This window comes from Odocoileus virginianus, chromosome 20 (assembly GCF_023699985.2).
Source record: "Odocoileus virginianus isolate 20LAN1187 ecotype Illinois chromosome 20, Ovbor_1.2, whole genome shotgun sequence".
NCBI classification, from domain to species: domain Eukaryota; kingdom Metazoa; phylum Chordata; class Mammalia; order Artiodactyla; family Cervidae; genus Odocoileus; species Odocoileus virginianus.
The window spans coordinates 9617089-9641360 of NC_069693.1; the positions used below are offsets into that span (position 1 = coordinate 9617089).

Here is a 24272-nt window from a genome sequence, read left to right on the forward strand (position 1 = left end):
CTGGCTATTATAAACAGTGTTGCGATAAACATTGGGGTGCACGTATCTCTTTCAGATCTGGTTTCCTCAGTGTGTATGCCCAGAAGTGGGATTGCTGGGTCATATGGCAGTTCTATTTCCAGCTTTTTAAGAAATCTCCACACTGTTTTCCATAGTGGCTGTACTAATTTGCATTCCCACCAACAGTGTTAAGAGGGTTCCCTTTTCTCCACACCCTCTCCAGCATTTATTGCTTGTAGACTTTTGGATAGCAGCCATCCTGACTGGCGTGTAATGGTACCTCATTGTGGTTTTGATTTGCATTTCTCTGATAATGAGTGATGTTGAGCATCTTTTCATGTGTTTTTTTGCCATCTGTATGTCTTCCTTGGAGAAATGTCTGTTTAGTTCTTTGGCCCATTTTTTGATTGGGTCATTTATTTTTCTGGAGTTGAGCTGGAGGAGTTGCTTATATATTTTTGAGATTAATCCTTTGTCTGTTGCTTCGTTTGCTATTATTTTCTCCCAATCTGAGGGCTGTCTTTTCACCTTGCTTATAGTTTCCTTTGTTGTGCAAAAGCTTTTAAGTTTCATTAGGTCCCATTTGTTTATTTTTGCTTTTATTTCTAAAATTCTGGGATGTGGGTCATAGAGGATCCTGCTGTGATTTATGTCGGAGAGTGTTTTGCCTATGTTCTCCTCTAGGAGTTTGATAGTTTCTGGTCTTACATTTAGATCTTTAATCCATTTTGAGTTTATTTTTGTGTATGGTGTTAGAAAGTGTTCTAGTTTCATTCTTTTATAGGTGGTTGACCAGTTTTCCCAGCACCACTTGTTAAAGAGGTTGTCTTTTTTCCATTGTATATCCTTGCCTCCTTTGTCAAAGATAAGGTGACCATAGGTTCGTGGATTTATCTCTGGGCTTTCTATTCTGTTCCATTGATCTATAGTTCTGTCTTTGTGCCAGTACCATACTGTCTTGATGACTGTGGCCTTGTAGTATAGTCTGAAGTCAGGCAGGTTGATTCCTCCAGTTCCATTCTTCTTTCTCAGGATTACTTTGGCTATTCGAGGTTTTTTGTGTTTCCATACAAATTGTGAAATTATTTGTTCTAGTTCTGTGAAAAATACCGTTGGTAGTTTGATAGGGATTGCATTGAATCTATAGATTGCTTTGGGTAGTATAGCCATTTTGACAATATTGATTCTTCCAATCCATGAACACGGTGTATTTCTCCATCTGTTTGTGTCCTCTTTGGTTTCTTTCATCAGTGTTTTATAGTTTTATATGTATAGGTCTTTTGTTTCTTTAGGTAGATATACTCCTAAGTATTTTATTCTTTTTGTTGCAATGGTGAATGGTATTGTTTCCTTAATTTCTCTTTCTGTTTTCTCATTGTTAGTGTATAGGAATGCAAGAGATTTCTGTGTGTTAATTTTATATCCTGCAACTTTACTGTATTTGTTGATTAGCTCTAGTAATTTTCTGGTAGAGTCTTTAGGGTTTTCTATGTAGAGGATCATGTCATCTGCAAACAGAGTTTCACTTCTTCTTTTCCTATCTGGATTCCTTTTACCTCTTTTTTTGCCCTGATTGCTGTGGCCAACACTTCCAAAACTATGTTGAATAGTAGTGGTGAGAGTGGGCACCCTTGTCTTGTTCCTGATTTCAGGGGAAATGCTTTCAATTTTTCACCATTGAGGGTGATGCTTGCTGTGGGTTTGTCATATATAGCTTTTATTATGTTGAGGTATGTTCCTTCTATTCCTGCTTTCTGGAGAGTTTTAATCATAAATGGATGTTGAATTTTGTCAAAGGCTTTTTCTGCATCTATTGAGATAATCATATGGTTTTTATCTTTCAGTTTGTTAATGTGGTGTATTACATTGATTGATTTGTGGATATTAAAGAATCCTTGCATTCCTGGGATAAAGCCTACTTGGTCCTGGTGTATGATTTTTTTAATATGTTGTTGGATTCTGTTTGCTAGAATTTTGTTAAGGATTTTTGCAGTGATATTGGCCTGTAGTTTTCTTTTTTTGTGGCATCTTTGTCTGGTTTTGGAATTAGGGTGATGGTGGCCTCATAGAATGAGTTTGGAAGTTTACCTTCTTCTGCAATTTTCTGGAAGAGTTTGAGTAAGATAGGTGTTAGCTCTTCTCTAAATTTTTGGTAGAATTCAGCTGTGAAGCCTTCTGGTCCTGGGCTTTTGTTTGCTGGAAGATTTCTGATTACAGTTTCGATTTCCTTGCTTGTGATGGGTTTGTTAAGATCTTCTATTTCTTCCTGGTTCAGTTTTGGAAAGTTATACTTCTCTAAGAACTTGTCCATTTCTTCCAAGTTGTCCATTTTATTGGCATAGAGCTGCTTGTAGTAGTCTCTTATGATCCTTTGTATTTCAGTGTTGTCTGTTGTGATCTCTCCATTTTCGTTTCTAATTTTGTTAATTTGGTTCTTCTCCCTTTGTTTCTTAATGAGTCTTCCTAATGGTTTGTCAATTTTGTTTATTTTTTTCAAAAAACCAGCTTTTAGCTTTGTTGATTTTTTGCTATGGTCTCTTTAGTTTCTTTTGCATTTATTTCTGCCCTAATTTTTAAGATTTCTTTCCTTCTACTAACCCTGGGGTTCTTCATTTCTTCCTTCTCTAGTTGCTTTAGGTGTAGAGTTAGGTTATTTATTTGACTTTTTTCTTGTTTCTTGAGGTAGGCCTGTAATGCTATGAATCTTCCCCTTAGCACTGCTTTTTGAAAAATTATTTTATAGTAACCATTACCCATTTTACCAAAGCAGTAAAACTGGGACAGCAAAATTACTGAATGAAAATCCCTTACAGCTGAATCTTAACTGCTTTATCTCATGGCATGTAAACCTGTGTCACAGATGTACATAGAAGGGTGTTCACCGTTCACATCATTGGTAACAGCATGTGCTGCATTCATCAGCTGGATCTGACAAAACAATCTGTGGCTTATCCATTCGATGGAATGTGATACAACACCCAATGGGAAAAGGTAGATTCACAGTTACTGACATTAGTAGGTATGCCGAATATCCTGGGGAAAGTGGGCACAGAGACATAGAATTTTGTATGGAATAAGTTTCACATAATACCCTCCCTTTAAAGGTAACTAGATCATATACATATCATACATATATGTCATAGATATATCAGATACCTAAGGGCATTACTGTACATTTTTAATTTTTTGAAATGTTTTTAGAGTAGTTCATTCTAAACACTCAGAAGAAAAATAGAAATCTCAAATATACTTTTTTTGAGTAATGTGACTGCAAGCAAACCTATTTACCTAATAGCTGAACTGAGAACCCAGGCAGCCTTGGCCTGTCTTTACAAATCTGTGTGGCCTCCAGCATGACCACATCACGGTAACTGGACAGTACAAGGAGCTGAGAGTCTGCTGAGAAAAATCGGCGGAAGCACTATGGCCTTTGCTGATCTGACCACGGAAGTAATAATGTCAGTCAGTCTGTTGAGACAGTCACAAAAGCCAGCCAGGAGCAAGGGGAGGGGATATGGACCCCACCTGAGGTGAGGAATGTCAAAGAATTTGCACACATAATAAGACTATCATACATTGCTACAACATTTTCTAATCTACAGTTTATTCAAATTCCAGTTATCCCTATATATACACACACACACACATACATACATACATATGTGTGTGTGTGTGTGTGTGTGTATAACATTTTCCCCCTATTTCCAGATCTAAAGATGTGTCATAACCTGCATTTGATTGTCATGTTCTTTAGTCTTTAAATCTGGATCAGTTCCACAGCCTTTCTCTGTCTTCCATCAAACTGGTCTTTTTGAAGAGCACAGGCTAGTTATTTTATAGGATGTTCCTAACTGGGGCTTTGAGTCCTCATCGTTTCACGTTAAACATTTGTCACGTGAGTGTTATGAGTGATGCATGGTTCCCAGTGCATTAGAACAGAAAACAATGCATCTGTTTCATTAGTGATGGTGACTTCAGTCACTTGGATACACTGATAACTACTAGATTTCTTCAGCATGAAATTGCTGTTTGCCTTTGAAATTAATAACTAATCTGTGGGGAAATCTTTGGGACTGTGTAACAACAACTCTCATCATAACCTTCACCTTCTAGTCTTTGCATTCTTCTCGGAACCAGTTATCACTGTGATGATGGCAAAAGGATGACTTTCTTACTCTATCATCCTGTTTACATTTAGCAGTTGGCTCTCTGCCGTTAGAAGAGCCTTCCCCTCTCCCCCATGTCTCTCCCTCAGTATGAACCCTTGTTTTCTGGCACGCTAGGATCCTAGGTTTGTCTTACTGTGTGCTGGAGCCACAGACTCTACAGAGCCCTGAGTCCTCGGAGTGGGGGAACCACTCGTTGTTCTGTTACTAGGGTAGCAGTCCTTCGTGTGTATGTGTGTAAATGCTGACACCTTCCATTTCAAGTAAGTCTTTCCAGCCTTTCCCTATTCCATATTGACTTCTTTCTCCAATAGTCAGAAATTGGCGCCCAGTCATCAGTCTGTTGACTCGTTTGTTCTGTCCTCCAAAACGCAGCTCCGCTGGAGAAGGGATCGGCTACCCACTCCAGTATCCTTGGGTTTCCCTTGTGGCTCAGCTGGTAAAGAATCCTCCTGCAATGGGGGAGACCTGTGTTCAATCCCTGGGTTGGGAAGAGCCTCTGGAGAAGGGAAAGGCTACCCACTCCAGTATTCTGTCCTGGAGAATTCCATGGACTATATAGTCCATAGGGTCGCAAAGAGTCAGACACGACTGAGTGACTTTCACTTTCCAAAACACAGTAAGTCCCTTTAGAATTGCTAAACAATGTCACTGTAAAAATCACACCTGATTGTGTGGCAAGGCAGATGCTTAACCACTGGACCACCAGGGAAGTCCCTCTTCAGATACTTAAAGTGGGCTATTTACCGCCTTGGAATTACACAGTAAGTGCTTTACAATGTTCCATATTCTTCATGAAATTAATCTTTAATGACTGTGTTATATTCCTTCGGGTAGGTAGACCATAGGAATGGAGAGACTCTAATACCTGGTGGAAACTGGGTGGATTTACAAAAGCTGGCAAAGACCCTGATGCTGGGAAAGACTGAAGCAAAAGGAAAAGAGGGTGGCAGAGGATGAGATGGTTAGACAGCATCACTGACTCAATACTCCTGCATCTGAGCAAGAGCATCTGGAGATAGCGAAGGACAGGGGAGCCTAGAATGCTGCAGTCCATGGGTTCGCAAAGAGCTAGACACCATTTAGTGACTGAACAGCAACAAAAGCTGGGTAGCTTATAAAACGATATTTGTTTCATTCTTACATTTTTCTTTATATCAAAAATATGCCAGGAATTATATAATATAGAAAGAGTTAGTATAGACATTTGGGGTCAGAAAGTTTATAGCAGAGCTCTGTAGTTGATGTGGTTGCTTTAAGACTTGGACAATTTACTAGTTATGATATATGTATTTATAAATACTTACATCATTTTAATGTATACTAATAATATGTATATTAATGTATGTGCTGTGCTTAGTCGCTCAGTTGTGTCCGACTCTTTGTGACCCCGTGGACTGTAGCTCGCCAAGTTCCTCTCTGTCCATGGGATTCTCCAGGCAAGAACACTGGACTGGGTTGCCATGTCCTCCTCCAGGGGATCTTCCTGACCCAGGGATCAAGCCCAGGTCTCCCACATTGCAGGCGGATTCTTTACCATCAGAGCTGCCAGGGAAGCCCAAGAATACTGGAGTGGGTAGCCTATCCTTCTCCAGGGGAACTTCCTGACCCAGGAATCAAACTGGGGTCTCCTGCATTGCAGGTGGATTCTTTACCAGCTGAGTTACCCAGGAAGCCCATATTAATGTATACTAATAATTAACATGTAATCTTATTTATACTATATATTTCTGCCTATAAATGAGGCATTCTTAATAAATATTCTGAAATTTCAGTGAAGGTATTTCCCCCGCCCCTAAGGACTCTCCTCTTTATCTCTTTCAAGTGGTCTCCTGTGTTCTCTCTCACAGTCCTTGTCCCACTAGGCTTGGACATGGGGTGGGTGTCTTATTCATTTCTCCTTCCAAACTATCTTCTGAAATTCCAGTTCCCACCCCTCCAGCATTCATTTTCATGTCAAACTACCCACCATGCCTTCTCCATACAGCCACCTACCAATCTGTTCACCCTTCCTCATTCCTTGAAGGTTTTATCTCCAGAACTGGTTTCACTCCTGCAGCCACGCTACTTGAAGATTCACACACCCACTTCCAAAGCCCTCAGTCCCTCCACCCTTCTGCTTCCGGGGCTCCTGTCTTCCACAGTGCCGCCGCCCCTGCCTCCACGGCGACACCTCACTGCCGGTCGAAACCCCTCTAGCATCTCAAGTTCAAATGCTTCCTCCACTCGGTAATCACCAGCTCTGCTTTCCCCAGCTTATTCCCACTTTGTTCTCACTTTAATAACAGTGCACAAGGACCTGAAGCCCACTGCTCTCAGCTTCTTCACTCTCCTTGAGCACCTCCTGTCTTCTTTGCCATTCAAGGTGTTTGCTCCTGCGTCTAGAAAAGGGTGGGCTTCCGTTTCTGTCCTGCTGTCCAGAGCTGTCTCTCATGTCAGCCTCTAGCACTGGGGAACAGACTTTATTTTCTCCACTTGTTACAGAAGACGCAAGCAAGAGCTAGGAATTTAGGTTAGGAATATGTGGGGGATGACGCTGTCTATAGTGTGTGGTTCAGATAGGCTGTGACCAAAATGAATTTTAAGCATACCAACTCCAACTCCAATTTTTGTCTTCCACTTAAAGAACATGGCTCTTCTGGTGAGAATAGGGCTATTATGGTAATAACACCAACGCTCTTGGGATCTTTAAAAAATAATATCTGAGTTTGGAGACTGAGCAATTGTCAGAACAAGTTATCTGTGAAGCATCTCACAAGCCGTCATGATGTAGCTGGAAAACACTTGAGGGATACACTGCTTACTGGGATAGACATACATGTAAACGAGTAACCATATATGAAGGACGTGATGAGACGAGAGAAGATTTTAAATATGCTGAAGTTCAAAGGAAGTTCTTATTGTACCAAAACTCCAATGGATAGCAAGTATTAATTCTATACTAAATATTTTAAATTAAAAAAAATTTTGAACTATATAAAAGCAATGGCGAGTGAACAAAAGTAGGTACATCCTACTTATCCTATCCTGGGACTAGGTCAATACTGAGAAAAAGGAAATGACAGGATCAGTTTTTTGCTTTTTATGACTTTTACCCTGAGAGCAAGTCCCAGTCAAATCTAGGGCAGCTAAAATTTTAGACTGTATCCTGGACATTAACACCTGGAAAACTATAAAAGAGTTCAAGGTCTGTACAACTGCTGCTGGAAAATGATACGCGTAGGATAGCCTGGAAAAGAGCAAGCCAGAGAGGGAAAGCCCCAAACTCAACTCTAAAAGGCAGAGGAGACTTAAAGTTACCCAGTCAATATAGAGAGAACTGAAGTTTGAGCTGTTACTCACAGGAAAGAATTTTCAGTTTGAATCCAGCTTTAAATTAAGTGCCTAATAAAAACACATTTTTTTTTTAAAAGAAAATCAATACTCTTTGGAGGAACACAATGAAATCCAGTTTCTTCAATATATTAATGACAATATCTAGGAAATAATCCAAAATTACTAGACAGATGAAAGAAATGGGAAAACATGACTCATTCTCAAGAGAAAAGAGATCAGTAGAGATCAGCCATGAGATGATCCAGATATCGCAATTAGATAATGAATTTTAAAAGCAATTATAACTATACTTAACATGTAAAGGGATATATACTCACTGTGAAGGAAGAAATAAGAAATCTCAGCTGAGAAACTGCAACTATACTAAAAGAACAAAATAAAAATTCAAGAACTAACAAAATATATATATATCCTAAGCTAAATTTACTAGATTACTGTAACAGAAATGAAAATGACAGAGAAAAGTATCTCACTGAACTTGAAAATAACTTAGATGAAATGAACTTACTCTTTGAAAGACACACTAAAGAATAAAATAGGTAATCTGACTAGGCCTGTGTCTGTTAAAGAAATTGAACCAGTGGTAATAAACTCACAAAAAGTGAGGCCCAGAGGGTTTCATCAGTGAAGATACCAAACATTTAAAGAAGAAATTATAGAAAATTGATATTATTTGTTCCATAAAATATAAGCAGAGGGATATCAATGAGGGCAGTATTACCCTAATATCAAAGCCAGGTAAAGATATTAGAAGAAAGAAACTATAGGCAAATCTCTCTCATGGACAAAGATGCAAAAATTCTCAACAAAATACTAGCAAAACAAATCCAACAATGTATGAAAAGAATTTATACCATAATAAAGTGGGATTTATTTCAGGTATACAAAGGTGGTTTAATTTCTGAATATTAAAATAATCCATCACACCAACAGGTTAAAGAAAAGTCACACAACCATATCAATAAATGCAGAAAACACATTTGATAAATTCTAACACCATTTGTAAACTGGGAATAGAACTTTCCGAACTTGACAAAGAACATCTACAAAAACCTTCAGCAACATAATAATGGTGGAAAACTAGATGTTTTCCCCCAAATACCAAGACAAGGCAAGAATGTCCACCTACACCAATCCTCTTCAACACTGCACTGGAAGTCCTAGCTAAATGTAATAAAATAAGGAAAGCTTGGGAAGAAAGAAGTGGAACTGTCTTTGTTCACAGATGATGTAATGGTCTACGTATAAAATCCCAAAGAACTGACAACAAAATAATAACTCCTGGAAGTAAAAATTATTATAGCTAGGCAGAGTCTACAATATACAAAATTCAACTGCTTCCCTATATGACAACAATGAGCAATTGGAGTTTCAATTAAAAAACAAAACACTATTTTAATTAGTTAAATATAAATCTAACAAAATATGCACATAATCCATAGGAAAACTAAAATCTTGACGAAAGGAACAAAATATCTAAATAAATGGAGAGAGAGTCCATGTTCATGGATCATGTTCAAGATTTCAGTTCTCTTAGCTGCGCTACAGACAATGCAGTCCCAACTGAAATCCCAGTCTGGTTGTTTTGTTCGTTCGTTTGTTTTTGGTGAATATTGACAAATGGATTCTAAATTTTATATGAAGAGGCAAAGGATCCAGAAGCCAACAAAAGAAGAATGTCAGAGGACCTGACTGTATATAAAGGTATAGACTTAAGGTGTGATACTGGCAAAAGAATATACAAATAGATCAGTGGGACAGAATAGGGAGCCCAGAAACAGACCCCCGACAAGTACTAGTCAACTGCTCTTTGACAAAGAGGCAAAGAAAGTCTTTTCAACAAATGACACTGGAACAATTGGACATCCACATGTGAGAAAAACAAAAATAAAGAATATAGTCACAGACCTTACACCCTTCACAAGAAAATTAATCAAAGTGGGTCACAAACTTAAATATAAAACTATAAGATTTCTAGAAGATAACCTATTCTAGATGACCTTGGGTTTGTAGACACAGCACCAAAAGAATATACAACACTTAACACATGTCCTTGAAAGAAAAAAATTGTCGTTATATTTCTGTAAAATTGAAAACTTATGTTGTGCACAAAACACTATGAAGAGGAAAAAAACAAGAGACTCAGGAAATTCTTGCAAAACACATCTCTAATAAAGGATGTGTATCCAAAATGTTCAAAGAGCTCTTAAACGTCAACAAGAACGAATCAAAAATGTGCAAAAGATCTGAATAGACACCTCATCAAAGAAGATAGACAGATGGAAAATAAGCATATGAAAATGTGTTCTATGTCGGGTCATCAGGGAGCTGCAATTAAAATGAGATACAATTTCATACTGACTATCCGCATGGCTATCAAAAAACAGCACCAAATGGCTGTTAAGAACGTGGAGGCAGTAGGAAAGATTTTCCATCTTGGGTGGGAAAGCAAAATGGTGCAGTCATTTTGAAAAACAGTTCGGCAGTTTCTTACGAAGCTGAACAGTCTTTCTGTATGTCCAGCAGTCATGCTTCCAGGCACCTACCCAACTGGGTTGAAAACTTATGCATACTCAACACCTGCACAAATGTTTTTAGCAACTTTAATCATAATTGCCAAAAACTGGAAGCAACTAAGATAGATGTTCCTTGAATAAGTGAACAGATACACAACCTATGGTACATCCATACAATGGAATGGTATGCTTTTTTAAAAAAGAAATGATCATGCCACCAAAAGACATGAAGTAACCTTATATGCATGTTGCTAAGTAAGCGAAGCCAGGCTGAACAATCATATATACTGTATAATTCCAACTGTATGACTTTCTGGAAAAGGCAAAGCTATGGAGACCATAAAAAGGTCAGAGGTTTGCAGCAAGCAAGGAAGAGGAACACAGAGACGTTTTAGGGCCATGAAACTATCCCGTGTGATCCTGTAATGCGAGATACATGACATGAGGCATTTGTCAAAACCCACAGACCTATACAACAGGAAGAGCTAATGTTCCTGTAAACTGTAGACTTTCTAGTTAATCACAACACTCAGGACTTCCCTGGTGGGCCAGTGGTTAAGACTCTGTGCTCCACTGCAGGGGATGTGGGTTCAATCCCTGATCGGGGAACTAAGATCTGACATGCCGTGCAGTATGGCCAATAATAATGTTTAATATTAGTTCATCAATTGTACAAGTATACCACACTAATGCCAGATGTTAGCAATGAGGGAAATAGGTGAGGAGAAGGGAGAAGGACAGGGAGACAGGGTTCATGGGGACTCTACTATCTGCCTCTTTTTCTTTGGTAAACATAAAACTTCTCTTTTAAAAAAGCCACGAAATCTATTAATTCAAAATATAATAACTGAAGTGAGTTTGCCAGATTACTGAAAGAGCAGAATGTAAAAAGTTGATCAGTGGTCTCAAAGACAGATGAATAGAAATTATCAAATCTGTAGGAAAAAGATTCATAGACTCACTCAAAGGACATAATTCTGTTTGAGTTTAATTAATAAATCTTAAGTCTGGTGCGCTGCAGTTCATGGGGTCACAAAGAGTCGGACACGACTTAGCTGACTGAACAATAATACAGAAAGAGAAAACAAGACCAAGGCTTTTTAATGACACTTAAAAAAAAAGGCAGTTACTCAGATCAACCAGGAGAGGGGGCTAGTTGATCATTTTTGTTTGGGTGCTATTTTTATACTGTTGAGGCAGTGTTTTGCACAGTGGGCTTGGTTTTGCCTTGATGTATGTATCATGGTAACAAAGTGGCCTTGTCTGAGGTTGATTTTCTGTGCCACTGTTTATGTTGAAGAGACTCCGCCCTTCAGGCCCTTCCTCCTCAGGCCAGATGCTCTATAGTCTAAGAATGTCTCCAAGTGATGGCAGCCGGACACAAAGTGTGCCCACCACCTCAGAAGCCCACCAGGGCAAACAGAGTGAGTTAGAGCAAGAATTTTCTTGTTATTTAAGTCAGGGGTCCCCAGCCTCCGGAATCTGATGGTCTGAGGTAAAGCTGATGCATGATACATGTAAAGTGCTTGAATAATACTGAAACCATTCACCCTCCTCTATTCCTGTCTATGAAAAATCTGTCTTCCATGAATCTAGTCACTGGTGCCAAAACAGGTTGGGGACCACTGATTTAAATGCACACATATCTTCAATTTCCCTCTTGGCCCACAAAGTCTAAAATGTTTACTCTCTTATCTTTGGGTGGCTCAGTGGTAAAGAATCTGCCTGCCAGTGCAGGAGCCACAAGAGATGTGGGTTCTATTCCCGGGTCAGGAAGATCCCCTGAAGGAGAAAATGCAACCCACTCCAGTATTCTTGCTTGGAGAATCCCAGGAACAGAGAAGCCTGGTGGGCTACAGTCCGTGGGGTTGCAAAGAGTCAGGCATGACTGAGCATGCACACACACACACCTTTTTAGAAAATGTTTACCAATACTGGTCTCAGGAAGAAAAGACATTTCATTGTATCATTTCAATTGATACTGAAAAGGCATCTGACAAAATAAAACATCCAGTAATGATAAAAATCTCTGAGCAAACTAGGGAAAGAAGAGAACTTCAAGTTGATGAAAGGCATGTAGAAAGCCCAGCAGGTGACATCATACTTAGTAAAGACTGAAGGCTTTTCCCATGTGACGGCACAAAGCAAGAATGTTCATGCTCACCACTTCTATTCAAAATTGTACTGGAAGTCTTAGCCAGTACACCAAAGCAAGGGAGAGAAAGGTATACAGATTGGCAAGGAAGAAATAATTATCTACCCAAGAAAATTCTAAGGAATCTACAAACATCTAGAATTTAGAAGCAGTATATCAAGGTTATTTGATATAAGGCCAATAAGTACAAAAACACAAATCAATTATATTTCAATATCCTACCAAACTCCAAGAGATAGTGAAGGAGAGGGAAGCCTGGCATGCTGCAGTCCATGGGATCGCAAAGAGTCAGACATGACTGAATGACTGAACACAACTTTTTGCCTGGAGAATCCCAGGGACAGAGGAGCCTGGTGGGCTATAGTCTGTGGGGTCTGAAAGAGTCCAATTTTCACTTCCCTAGTAATGTATAATATTTCTATGCCCTAGGAATACACAAAATTTTAAAATAATGCCATTTACAATCTCTCCAAAGAATGAAATATTAGGTTAAATCTAACAACATGTAGAGAATTTGCGTGCTAAACATTACGAAGTACTGATAGAAACCAAAAACACCTAAATGAAGATATATACGGTGTTCATGAATTAGAATACTCAACACAGTAAACATATCAATTATGCCCAAACTGATTTATAGATTTAATGCAACATTAATCAAATTTCTAGCAGCATTTTTTTTTTTTTTTTGCATTAACACAAGGCATGCAGGACCTTAGTTCCCCAACCAGGGATTGAACCCACACGCCCTGCAGTGGAAGCTCAGAGTCTTAACCACTGGACCTCCAGGAAAGTCCCCCAGCAGCATTTTAAAAATACAGATTGTGTGCGTGTATGTGTAGTTGCTCAGTGGGGCCTGACTCTTTGTGACCCCATGGACTGTAGTCCACCAGTCTCCTCTCTGTCATGGGATTCTCCAGGCAAGAATATTGGAGTGGGTTGCCATCCCCTTCTCCAAGGGATCTTCCTGACCCAGGACTGAACCCAGATCTCCTGTGTCTCCTGCATTGCAGGTGGATTCCGTTGAGTTGTCACAGAAGCCCGCAGATGTGGATTAGCTCTAAAGATTTTGCACAGCAAAGAAAGCCATAGACAAGACGAAAAGACAATCCTCAGAAATGGGGAGAAAATATTTTCAAGTGAAGCAACTGACAAAGGATTAATCTTCAAAATATACAAGCAGTTCATGCAGCTCAATATCAAAAGGACAAACAAACAACCAATCAAAAAATGGGCAGAAACTATCTAAACAGACTTTTCTCCAAAGAAAACATACAGGTGGCCAATAAATACATGAAAAGATGCTCAACATCACTCAGTATTAGAGAAGCTCAACATCACTATTAGAGAAAGGTAAACCAAAACCATAACAAGGTATCAGCTCACACTGGTCAGAATGGCTGTCATCAAAAAATCTACAAACAAATGTTGGAGAGGATATGGAGAAAAGGGAACCCTCTTGCACTGTTGGTGGGAATGTAAACTGATAAAGCCACTATGGAGAACGGTATGGAGGTTCATTTAAAAATCAAGCTACCATATGACCCAGCAAAACCAATGTTGGGCATATACCCTGAGAAAACCATAACTGAAAGACACATGGACCCCAGGGTTCATTGCAACACTACTGACGACAGCCAGGACATGGGAGCAATCTAAATGTCCATCGAAAGAAGAATGGATAAAGAAGTGCTGGAACATATATACAATGCAATGTTACTCAGCCATAAAAGGAATGAAATTGGGTCATCTGTAGTGATACAGATGAACCTGGGGTCTGTCATCCAGAGTGAAGTCAGAAAAATAAATATCATATATTAACATATATGGAATCTAGAAAAATGGTTCTGATGAACAACAAATATTCATAGTTGCAGAGCAGGAATAGAGACAGACGTAGAGGACAGACATGTGGACACAGTCAGGGAAGGAGAGGCTGTGACGAAATGAGAGAGCGGCACTGACGTGTATCCACTGCTATGTGTGAAACTGGCAGTGAGAGCTTATCTGCACCCAGGGGGCTCAGCTCAGCGCCCTGTGATGACCTAGGGGGGTGGGAGGGAGGCTCAAAGGGGAGGGGATAGATGTGTGCTTATAACTGATTCACATTCTGTACAGCAGAAACTGACACAGTACTGCCAAGCAATTATATTCCAATTAAAAATAAATGAAATTTATATGGAAAAGCAAAGAAACAGACAAGTTTTTATTTTAAAACAGTAAACTAGAAGAAACATACTACCTGATGTTGAGAGACACTCTAAAGCTACAGGAATCAAGAATGTTGTGATAGTGATGGGGGAGACACACAGATTAGTGGAAAACAGAAAGTTCAGAAATGTACGTGTATAAATCTGGCAAATTGACAAAAAGGCAAAAGCAATTCAGTGGAGAAAGGACAGTCTTTCAACAAATGGTGTTTGAACAATTGACCTCCAGTGCAGAAAAAGGATGAGCCTTAACTTAAACATACACCTGATGCAAAAATTAGCCATGACTTACAGATATGACTACAAAACTATAAAATTTATAATAAGAGGATATATGTATAACTGATTCACTTTGCTGTACATCTGGAACTAAAACACTGTCAATCAACTATATTCCAATAAAATATTTTTTTTAAGTGGGGAAAATTTTAAAAAGAAAACATAAGAGAAAATCTCTGGGATCTGAGATTAAGCAAAGAATTCTTAGACTTGACACCACAAGTACACTCCATATAAAAACACATTCATAGATTAAATCTTATCAAATTTTAAAACTTATGTAAAAGACATTAAGAGAATGAAACAAACAAGCAATGAACAGGAAGAAAATATTTGCAAAACACATATTCAAAAACTATTCTCTCCATAATATATAAAGAACTTTCAAAACTCAACAATAAGAACTTTAAAACTCAATGGTAACCAACAACCCAATTGAAAATGGGCCAAAAAAAAAGCAATGTACACTTCACCAAAGCAGATATAGTGATGACAAATAAGTACATGAAAATATATACAACATCATTAGCAGTTAAGGAAATTATAAGTTAAACCACAACTAGATTCCACCACACACCTTCCCGTGTGGCTCAGCTGGTAAAGAATCTGCCTGCAATGTGGGAGACCTGGGTTTGATCCCTGGGTTGGGAAGATCCCCTGGAGAAGGGAAAGGCTACCCACTCCAGTATTCTGGCCTGGAGAATTCCATGGACTGTATAGTCCGGGGGTCACAAAGAGTTGGACACAACTGAGTGACTTTCACTTTCACACACCTGTTAGAAAGCCTTAAATAAAAAATAGGAGCAATATACAAGCAGGTCATGAAGCTCATTACCAGAAAAACAAAACAACCCCATCAAAAAGTAGGCAGAAGACCAAAACAGGTGTTTCTCCAAAGAAGATATAGAGATGGCTAATAAACACACAAAAAAAGATGCTCAGTGTCACTCAGTATTAGAGAAACGCAAAACAAAATTACCACAAGGTTATCACCTAGCACCCGTTGGAATGGCCATCATCAGAAGCTCTACAAACAATAAATGCTGGAGAGGGTGTGGAGAAAAGGGAACCTTCTTGTTGCACTGTTGGTGGGACTGCAAATTGATACAGCCACTATGGAGAACAGTATGGAGATTCCTTAAAAGATTAGGAATAAAACTATCATATGACCCAGCAATCCCATCACTGGGCATATACCCTGAGGAAACCGTAACTGAAAAAGACACATGGACCCCAATGTTCATTGCAGCATTATTTACAATAGCTAGGACATGGAAGCAACCTAAATGTCCATTGGCAGATGAATGGATAAGGAAGTTGTGGTATATATACACAATGGAATATTACTAAGTCAAAAAGGAATGCATCTGAGTCAGTTCTAATGAGGTGAATGAACCTAGAGCCTACTACACAGAGTGAAGTAAGTCAGAAAGAGAAAGAAAAATATTATATGTTAAGGCATACATATGGAATACAGAAAGATGGTACTGATGAACCCATTTTCAGGCCAGCAGTGGAGATGCAGACATAGAGAACAGACTTGTAGACACAGTGGGGGAATGATAGGGTAGGATGAATTAAGAGAGCAGCATGGAAGTGTACAAACCACCACATGTGAAATAGGTAGCCAGAGCAGATTTGTTGTATGGCTCTGTGACAACCTAGAGGGGTGGGACGGGGTAGGAGGTGGGAGGGAGGTTCCAGAAGGAGGGGACATATGTACATCTATGGCTGATGAATGTTGATGGAATTCCAGTTGAGCTATTTCAAATTCTGAAAGATGATGCTGTGAAAGCGCTGCACTCAATATGCCAGCGAATTTGGAAAACTCAGCAGTGGCCACAAGACTGGAAAAGGTCAGTTTTCATTTCAATCCCAAAGAAAGGCAATCCCAAAGAATGCTCAAACTACCACACAATTGCACTCATCTCACACACTAGTAAAGTAATGCTCAAAATTCTCCAAGCCAGGCTTCAGCAATATGTGAACCATGAACTTCCAGATGTTCAAGCTGGTTTTAGAAAAGGCAGAGGAACCAGAGATCAAATTGCCAACATCCGCTGGATCATCGAAAAAGCAAGAGAGTTCCAGGAAAACATCTATTTCTGCTTTATTGACTACACCAAAGCCTTTGACTGTGTGGACCACAATAAACTGTGGAAAATTCTGAAAGAGATGGGAATACCAGACCACCTGACCTGCCTCTTGAGAAACCTATATGGGGGTCATGATGCAACAGTTAGAACTGGACATGGAACAACAGACTGGTTCCAAATAGGAAAAGGAGTACATCAAGGCTGTATATTGTCACCCTGCTTATTTAACTTATACGCAGAGTACATCATGATAAATGCTGGGCTGGAAGAAGCACAAGCTGGAATCAAGATTGCCAGGAGAAATATCAATAACCTCAGATATGCAGATGACACCACCCTTATGGCAGAAAGTGAAGAAGAACTAAAAGCCTCTTGATGAAAGTGAAAGAGGAGAATGAAAAAGTTGGCTCACAATTCAGAAAACTAAGATTATGGCATCTGGTCTCATCATTTCATGGGAAACAGATGGGGAAACAGTGGAAGCAGTGTCAGACTTCATTTTTGGGGCTCCAAAATCACTGCAGATGGTGATTGCAGCCATGAAATTAAAAGACGCTTACTCTTTGGAAGGAAACTTATGACCAACCTAGATAGCCTGTTAAAAAACAGAGACATTACTTTGCCAACGAAGGTTCGTCTGGTCAAGGCTATGGTTTTTCCAGTGGTCATGTATGGATGTGAGAGTTGGACTGTGAAGAAAGCTGAGCGCTGAAAATTTGATGCTTTTGAACTGTGGTGTTGGAGAAGACTCTTGAGAGTCCCTTGGACTTTAGTCCATCCTAAAGGAGATCAGTCCTGGGTGTTCATTGGAAGGACTGATGCTGAAGCTGAAACTCCAATACTTTGGCCACCTCATGCGAAGAGCTGACTCATTGGAAAAGACCCTGATGCTGGGAGGGATTGGGGGCAGGAGGAGAAGGGGATGACAGAGGATGAGATGGTTGGATGGCATCACCGACTCAATGGACATGAGTTTGAGTAAACTCCGGGAGTTGGTGATGGACAGGGAGGCCTGGCGTGCTGCGATTCATGGGGTCACAAAGAGTTGGACACGACTGAGCAACTGAATTGAACTGAATGTTGATGTATGGCAGAAACCAACAACACCATAAAGCAATTATCCTCCAATTAAAAATAATTTTAAAAACAAAACAAAAATAGGAAAAATGCCAAATTATCATGAGGTCCCAGAGCAACCGGAATTCTCATGTATGACTGGGGAGGGGAGGAATGGAAAATGGTACAGACAAGAGGAGAAGGAGGCAACAAGAGGATGAGTTGGTTGGACAGTATCACTGACTCAATGGACATGAGTTTGAGTAAACTCAGGGAGACAGTGAAGGACAGGGAAGCCTGGCATGCTGTAGCTCATGGGGTCGCAGAGTCGGACTAGACTTCACAACTGAACAACACTGGTGGAAACCAATTAGAAAAGTGCAACAAATTTAAAAAATACTCTAGAGTACTCTTCTCAGCAATCTTTCCTAGAGAAATGAAAACTTAAGCTTATAGTAAAGGGCTTCCTTGGTGGCTCAGAGGGTAAAGAATCTGCCTGCAATGCAGTAGACCTGGGCTTGAGCCCTGGATTTGGAAGATCCCCTGGAGAATGGAATGGCTACCAACTTCAGTATTCTTGCCTGGAGAATTCTATGGACAGAGGAGCCTGGTGGGCTACAGTCCATGGGGTTGCAGAGTCCAACACGACTGAAAACCTGTACATGAATATTTATACCTGCCTTATTCATAATTGTCAGTAACTGGAAATAACCCAAATGCCCTTCAAAGGGTGGATGGATAAATAAACTGCAGTATATCCACACAATGACATACCACTCAGCCATAAAAAGGAACCAACCATTGATATACACAACAACTTTGATGAATCTTATTAAGATTACTTTGGCTACCTGATGCAAAGAACTGACTCATTGGAAAAGACCCTGATGCTGGGAAAGATGGAAGGCAGAAAGAGAAGGGGACGACAGAGGACAAGATGGTTGGATGGCATCACTGACTCAACAGACATGAGTTTGAGCAAGCTCCAGGAGTTGGTGATGGACAGGGAAGCTTGGCGTGCTGCAGTCCATGGGGTCGCAAAGAGTCAGACACGACTGAGCGACTGAATGAAACTTAAATTTATTTATTCATTTGACTGCACCAGGTCTTAGTTGCAGTATGCAGGACCCTCAGTTGCAACATGTAAGATCTTTAGTTGCAACATGTGAGGTCTAGTTCTCTGACCAGGGATGGAAACCAGGGCCTCTGCATTATCTTAACCACTGGACCACTAGGGAAGTTCCTTAAAGGCATTATATCATTATCTTAACCACTGGACCACTAGGGAAGTTCCTTAAAGGAATTATCTTAATTGAAAGAATCCAGTTACAGAATGTTAAGCACTATATGATTTCATTTAAATGGCATTCTCTAAAGACAATACCGTAGTGTTAGAGAGCATATCACTGGTTTTGAGGGGTTATCAGTGTGATGAGGAGCAGCCATAAAGAGATAGCATAAGGAAGTTTTTTTTGGTGTGAAGATACCATTTTGTATTCTGAGTATGATGCTTACACGCATTTATATATGTGTTAAAATTCACAGAATTTGGGAACTCTCTGGTCGTCCAATAGTTAAGACTCTGCGCTTCCAGTACAGGGTATTCAGGTTCGATCCCTGGTTAGGGAACTAAGATTCCCACAAGCCATACAGAATGGCCAATATATAAATAAAGCAGTGGAATCCTCAAAATAAAAAACTTTAATTCACAGAATTAAACATCAAAATATTCTTTATTATTATAAAGTCATTTTTATTCTAAAGTAAAATAGTGATATTTTAAATAAATTTTGAAGAAACAGACTATTTGAAGCACAAATATTTCTGAAATTTATTACATGTGTGGGGTGAAATGTATAATGATAGCATAAAGGACAGAAGGGAGAAACTAGAAGCACATGGTTGTAATGATCTGACATCATTCTTTAAGCAACATAGCATTATTTTAAGGTAGATTATGACATTGTGTGGGCTTCCAAGGTGGCGCTAGTAGTAAAGAATCTGTCTGCCAATGCACCAGATACAAGAGACATGGGTTTGATCCCTGGATTGGGAAGATCCCCTGGAGTAGGAAATGGCAACCTGCTCCAGTATTCTTGTCTAGAAAATTCCACAGACAGAGGAGTCTGGTGGGCTACAGTCCATGAGATCACAAAAGAACTAGACATGACTTAGTGATGAAACAACAGCAACACACCTATTAGAATGGATCAAATTAATAAGGAAGGAAGTTCTACTCAGGATGCACAACTGGAACTCACATAAAATTTAACAGCACTTTGGAAAATAGTTTGATAGGTTATTATCAGAATGACTAGAATGTACCCTAAGACCCAGCAATCTTACTCCTAGGCAGTGACCCAAAAGAAATGAAAACATGCTTTCAAAAATCTGTATGCAATGTTCATAGCAGCTTTATTCATAAGTGCCAACTGCTGAAAATAAACTGAAAGCTCCATCAGCAGGTCAATAGGTAAACAACTGTGATAGATTCATATCATAAATTTATATCCATGCCATAACATGAAATAGAATCTTAAGGAGAATGAACTGATTAATGAATTCTAATTAATTGATAAACATAAAATTAACAATATTGATGAACCTCAACTTCATGTTAAATCAGTAAGTCCTACATGAAAATGTAATTTAGTTATATGACATTTCAATTGTATGATTCAGTTCATGTGACATTATGAATCATAAAGTTGAAGTTTGTATCGAAAACAGTACAACTTACTGGGAGGGGGGAAATCTGGCTGTTTTTTTTAAAAACCTTAATATACTGTCTTTCCTGTGCCCCAGTGAGTACCCTCCTGGGTGTTGATGTAGGACAAATTAATCCATGGAAATACTTATATAGAAATGTTTGGCCAAAACGGTAGAGTTAACAACTTTGGAAAGCCACTCTACATTAAAAAAAAAAAAAAAAGAAAACAAAAAAAACAAAACACTGGCAGATATGGAATTGACTTTTTTCCAGAACTCTGGAAGTTAACCAAAGGCCTGCAGCAACCCAGGAGGATTTAGTCAAGAAAAATAGCTGAATCTCAGTCAGGAGAGGAAGGTCTGTGGTTTTGCCTTAGCTCAGGCCCACCTCCCACTCTCCAGCTCAGCAGTAGCCTTGGAAACTGAAAGCCTATTCTTCCAGTCCTGGAGGAAGCAGAGCAGACCTGGAGCTCTTCCCAAACCTCCTTCCCAAGGAGTTATTATTGGGCCAGTTGGTAGATTCCCTGGAAGGCCCACCCCATACAATGTTCGTGCACCATGGTGGCCCAAGGCAGTTCAGTTGGGGCCCATAATGAACTAATCACAAAGCTTAAAAGGGAAAGCTGAGGAGTGAGATGTCCCGCATGGGTTCCTGGTTAACCAAAATATAATGTGGGAGGCTGCAAATAAGAGGTTATCCGGGGTCTTAAGAATTGCAAATTGGGATTGGGGGGCTTCTCTGGCTAATCGTCACCGGCGCTGCTGAACCAACGTCAACTTTTCTCGCTCTTGAACGTGGATTCGATTAGGGGGTTGGGAAGGGCAGTGGACCGCGTTGGGGGAGGACTGATGAGATTTTGCATGGTTCCCCGTAGTTGTCATCAGCATATGCAGCCCTGATTGAGAACGAGTGGCTGTGACAGATAATTGAGGTGAAATGGTCAGCAATCCCCGCTCAGAAGGAATTTATATGATATGTAAAGAAGTCTTCCTTTGAATTCATGGTGTTTCATCTCAAATACAACTGAGATACTGGGGGCAGAGAGAATGAAAACCACAATCACAGACAACTAACCAGTCTGATCATGTGGACCACAGCCTTATCTAACTCAATGAAACTATGAGCCATGCCGTGTAGGGCCACCCAAGATGGACGGGTCATGGTGGAGAGTTCTGACAAAACGTGGTCCACTGGAGAAGGGAATGGCGAACCACTTCAGTATTCTTGCCTTGAGAACCCCGTGAACAGTATGAAAAGAACCTTTTGGATTGTTGTTGTTGGACTGAAAAAATGACATCTATTATCAAATTAACCACCCTTTCTGGGGTCCAAGAAGAATCTGCTCTTTGCTATCTTCTCCAAGTCGACGAGTTTAGATTTTTATTGGACTGTGGCTGGGATGAGCACTTTTCTATGGATATTATAGATTCCCTGAGGAAGCATGTTCACCAGATTGATGCGGTCTTGTTGTCTCATCCCGACCCCCTCCATCTTGGCGCCCTCCCCTATGCTGTTGGAAAGTTGAGTCTGAACTGCGCCATCTATGCAACCATTCCCGTTTATAAAATGGGACAGATGTTCATGTATGACCTTTATCAGTCCCGACACAATACAGAAGATTTTACACTCTTTACCCTAGATGATGTGGATGCAGCCTTTGATAAGATACAACAGTTAAAATTCTCTCAGATTGTGAATTTGAAAGGTAAAGGACATGGCTTGTCTATCACACCTCTGCCAGCTGGTCATATGATAGGTGGAACAATATGGAAAATAGTCAAAGATGGAGAAGAAGAAATTGTTTATGCAGTTGACTTCAACCACAAGAGGGAGATCCACTTAAATGGATGTTCCCTGGAAATGCTAAGCAGACCCTCCTTACTTATCACAGACTCATTTAATGCTACCTATGTGCAGCCCAGGAGAAAACAAAGAGATGAGCAGCTTCTGACAAATGTCCTGGAAACACTTCGAGGTGATGGAAACGTATTAATAGCAGTGGACACTGCAGGCAGAGTTCTGGAACTTGCTCAACTCCTTGATCAGATTTGGAGAACTAAAGATGCTGGATTGGGCGTTTACTCATTGGCACTCCTCAATAATGTCAGTTATAATGTGGTGGAGTTTTCTAAGTCCCAGGTAGAATGGATGAGTGATAAGTTGATGAGGTGTTTTGAAGACAAAAGAAATAATCCATTTCAGTTTCATCATCTCTCTCTATGTCATGGTCTTTCTGACTTGGCTCGAGTACCTAGCCCTAAAGTTGTACTTGCCAGACAACCTGACCTGGAATGTGGATTTTCAAGGGATCTCTTTATTCAGTGGCGCCAGGATCCTAAAAACTCGATCATTCTAACTTACAGAACTACTCCTGGGACTTTAGCACGTTTCCTAATTGATAATCCTTCTGAAAAAGTTACAGAAATAGAGTTGAGGAAACGTGTGAAACTTGAAGGGAAAGAACTTGAAGAATACTTGGAAAAAGAGAAACAAAAGAAAGAAGCTGCTAAAAAGCTCGAGCAGTCAAAAGAGGCAGACATAGATTCCAGTGATGAAAGTGATGCTGAGGAAGATATTGACCAGCCCTCAGCGCATAAGACCAAGCATGACCTGATGATGAAAGGTGAAGGCAGTCGCAAAGGAAGTTTCTTCAAGCAGGCTAAAAAGTCTTATCCTATGTTTCCTGCCCCAGAAGAAAGAATTAAATGGATGAATATGGAGAAATTATCAAACCAGAGGATTTCTTAGTGCCAGAACTTCAAGCTACTGAAGAAGAAAAAAGCAAATTAGAGTCTGGCCTGACAAATGGAGATGAACCCATGGATCAGGATTTATCTGATGTTCCTACTAAGTGTATTTCTACAACAGAATCTATTGAAATAAAAGCCAGGGTTACTTACATAGACTATGAAGGACGCTCTGATGGGGATTCCATTAAAAAGATCATCAATCAGATGAAACCACGCCAGTTAATCATTGTCCATGGACCGCCAGAAGCCAGTCAGGATCTTGCATAGTGCTGTCGTGCATTCGGTGGGAAAGATATTAAAGTATACATGCCAAAGCTGCACGAAACAGTCGATGCCACTAGTGAAACTCACATCTACCAGGTGAGATTAAAAGATTTACTTGTCAGCTCCCTTCAGTTTTGTAAGGCAAAAGATGCTGAACTAGCTTGGATAGATGGTGTCTTAGACATGAGAGTTTCCAAAGTGGACACAGGAGTTATTTTAGAAGAAGGAGAACTAAAGGATGATGGCGAAGACTCCGAAATGCAGGTGAATGCGCCTTCAGATTCTAGTGTCATAGCACAGCAGAAGGCCATGAAAAGTCTGTTCGGAGACGATGAGAAAGAAACAGGTGAAGAAAGTGAGATCATTCCTACTCTGTAACCCTTACCACCTCATGAGGTTCCTGGACATCAGTCTGTTTTTATGAATGAACCAAGACTGTCGGACTTCAAACAAGTTCTTTTACGGGAGGGGATCCAAGCTGAATTCGTAGGAGGCGTGCTTGTTTGCAACAATCAAGTGGCAGTCCGTAGAACGGAAACTGGACGCACTGGATTAGAAGGCTGCCTTTGTCAAGATTTTTATAGGATAAGAGACCTTTTATATGAACAGTATGCCATTGCGTAAAGGACATGATGTCAAAAAGTATCTGTTTGACCTTTCTAAGAAAAAAGGATTCTTATTCTAAGCTTTTGCTTTTTCGTTTTGTAACATATAAAAAGAATCTGCCAGAAAAA

The 24272-nt window shown here is 39.8% G+C and overlaps 1 pseudogene; it reads left to right on the forward strand.

Moving 5' to 3' along the window:
• Nucleotides 1-21689: 21689 nt before the first annotated feature.
• On the forward strand, nucleotides 21690-24272 carry LOC139029844 (cleavage and polyadenylation specificity factor subunit 2 pseudogene; annotated as a pseudogene).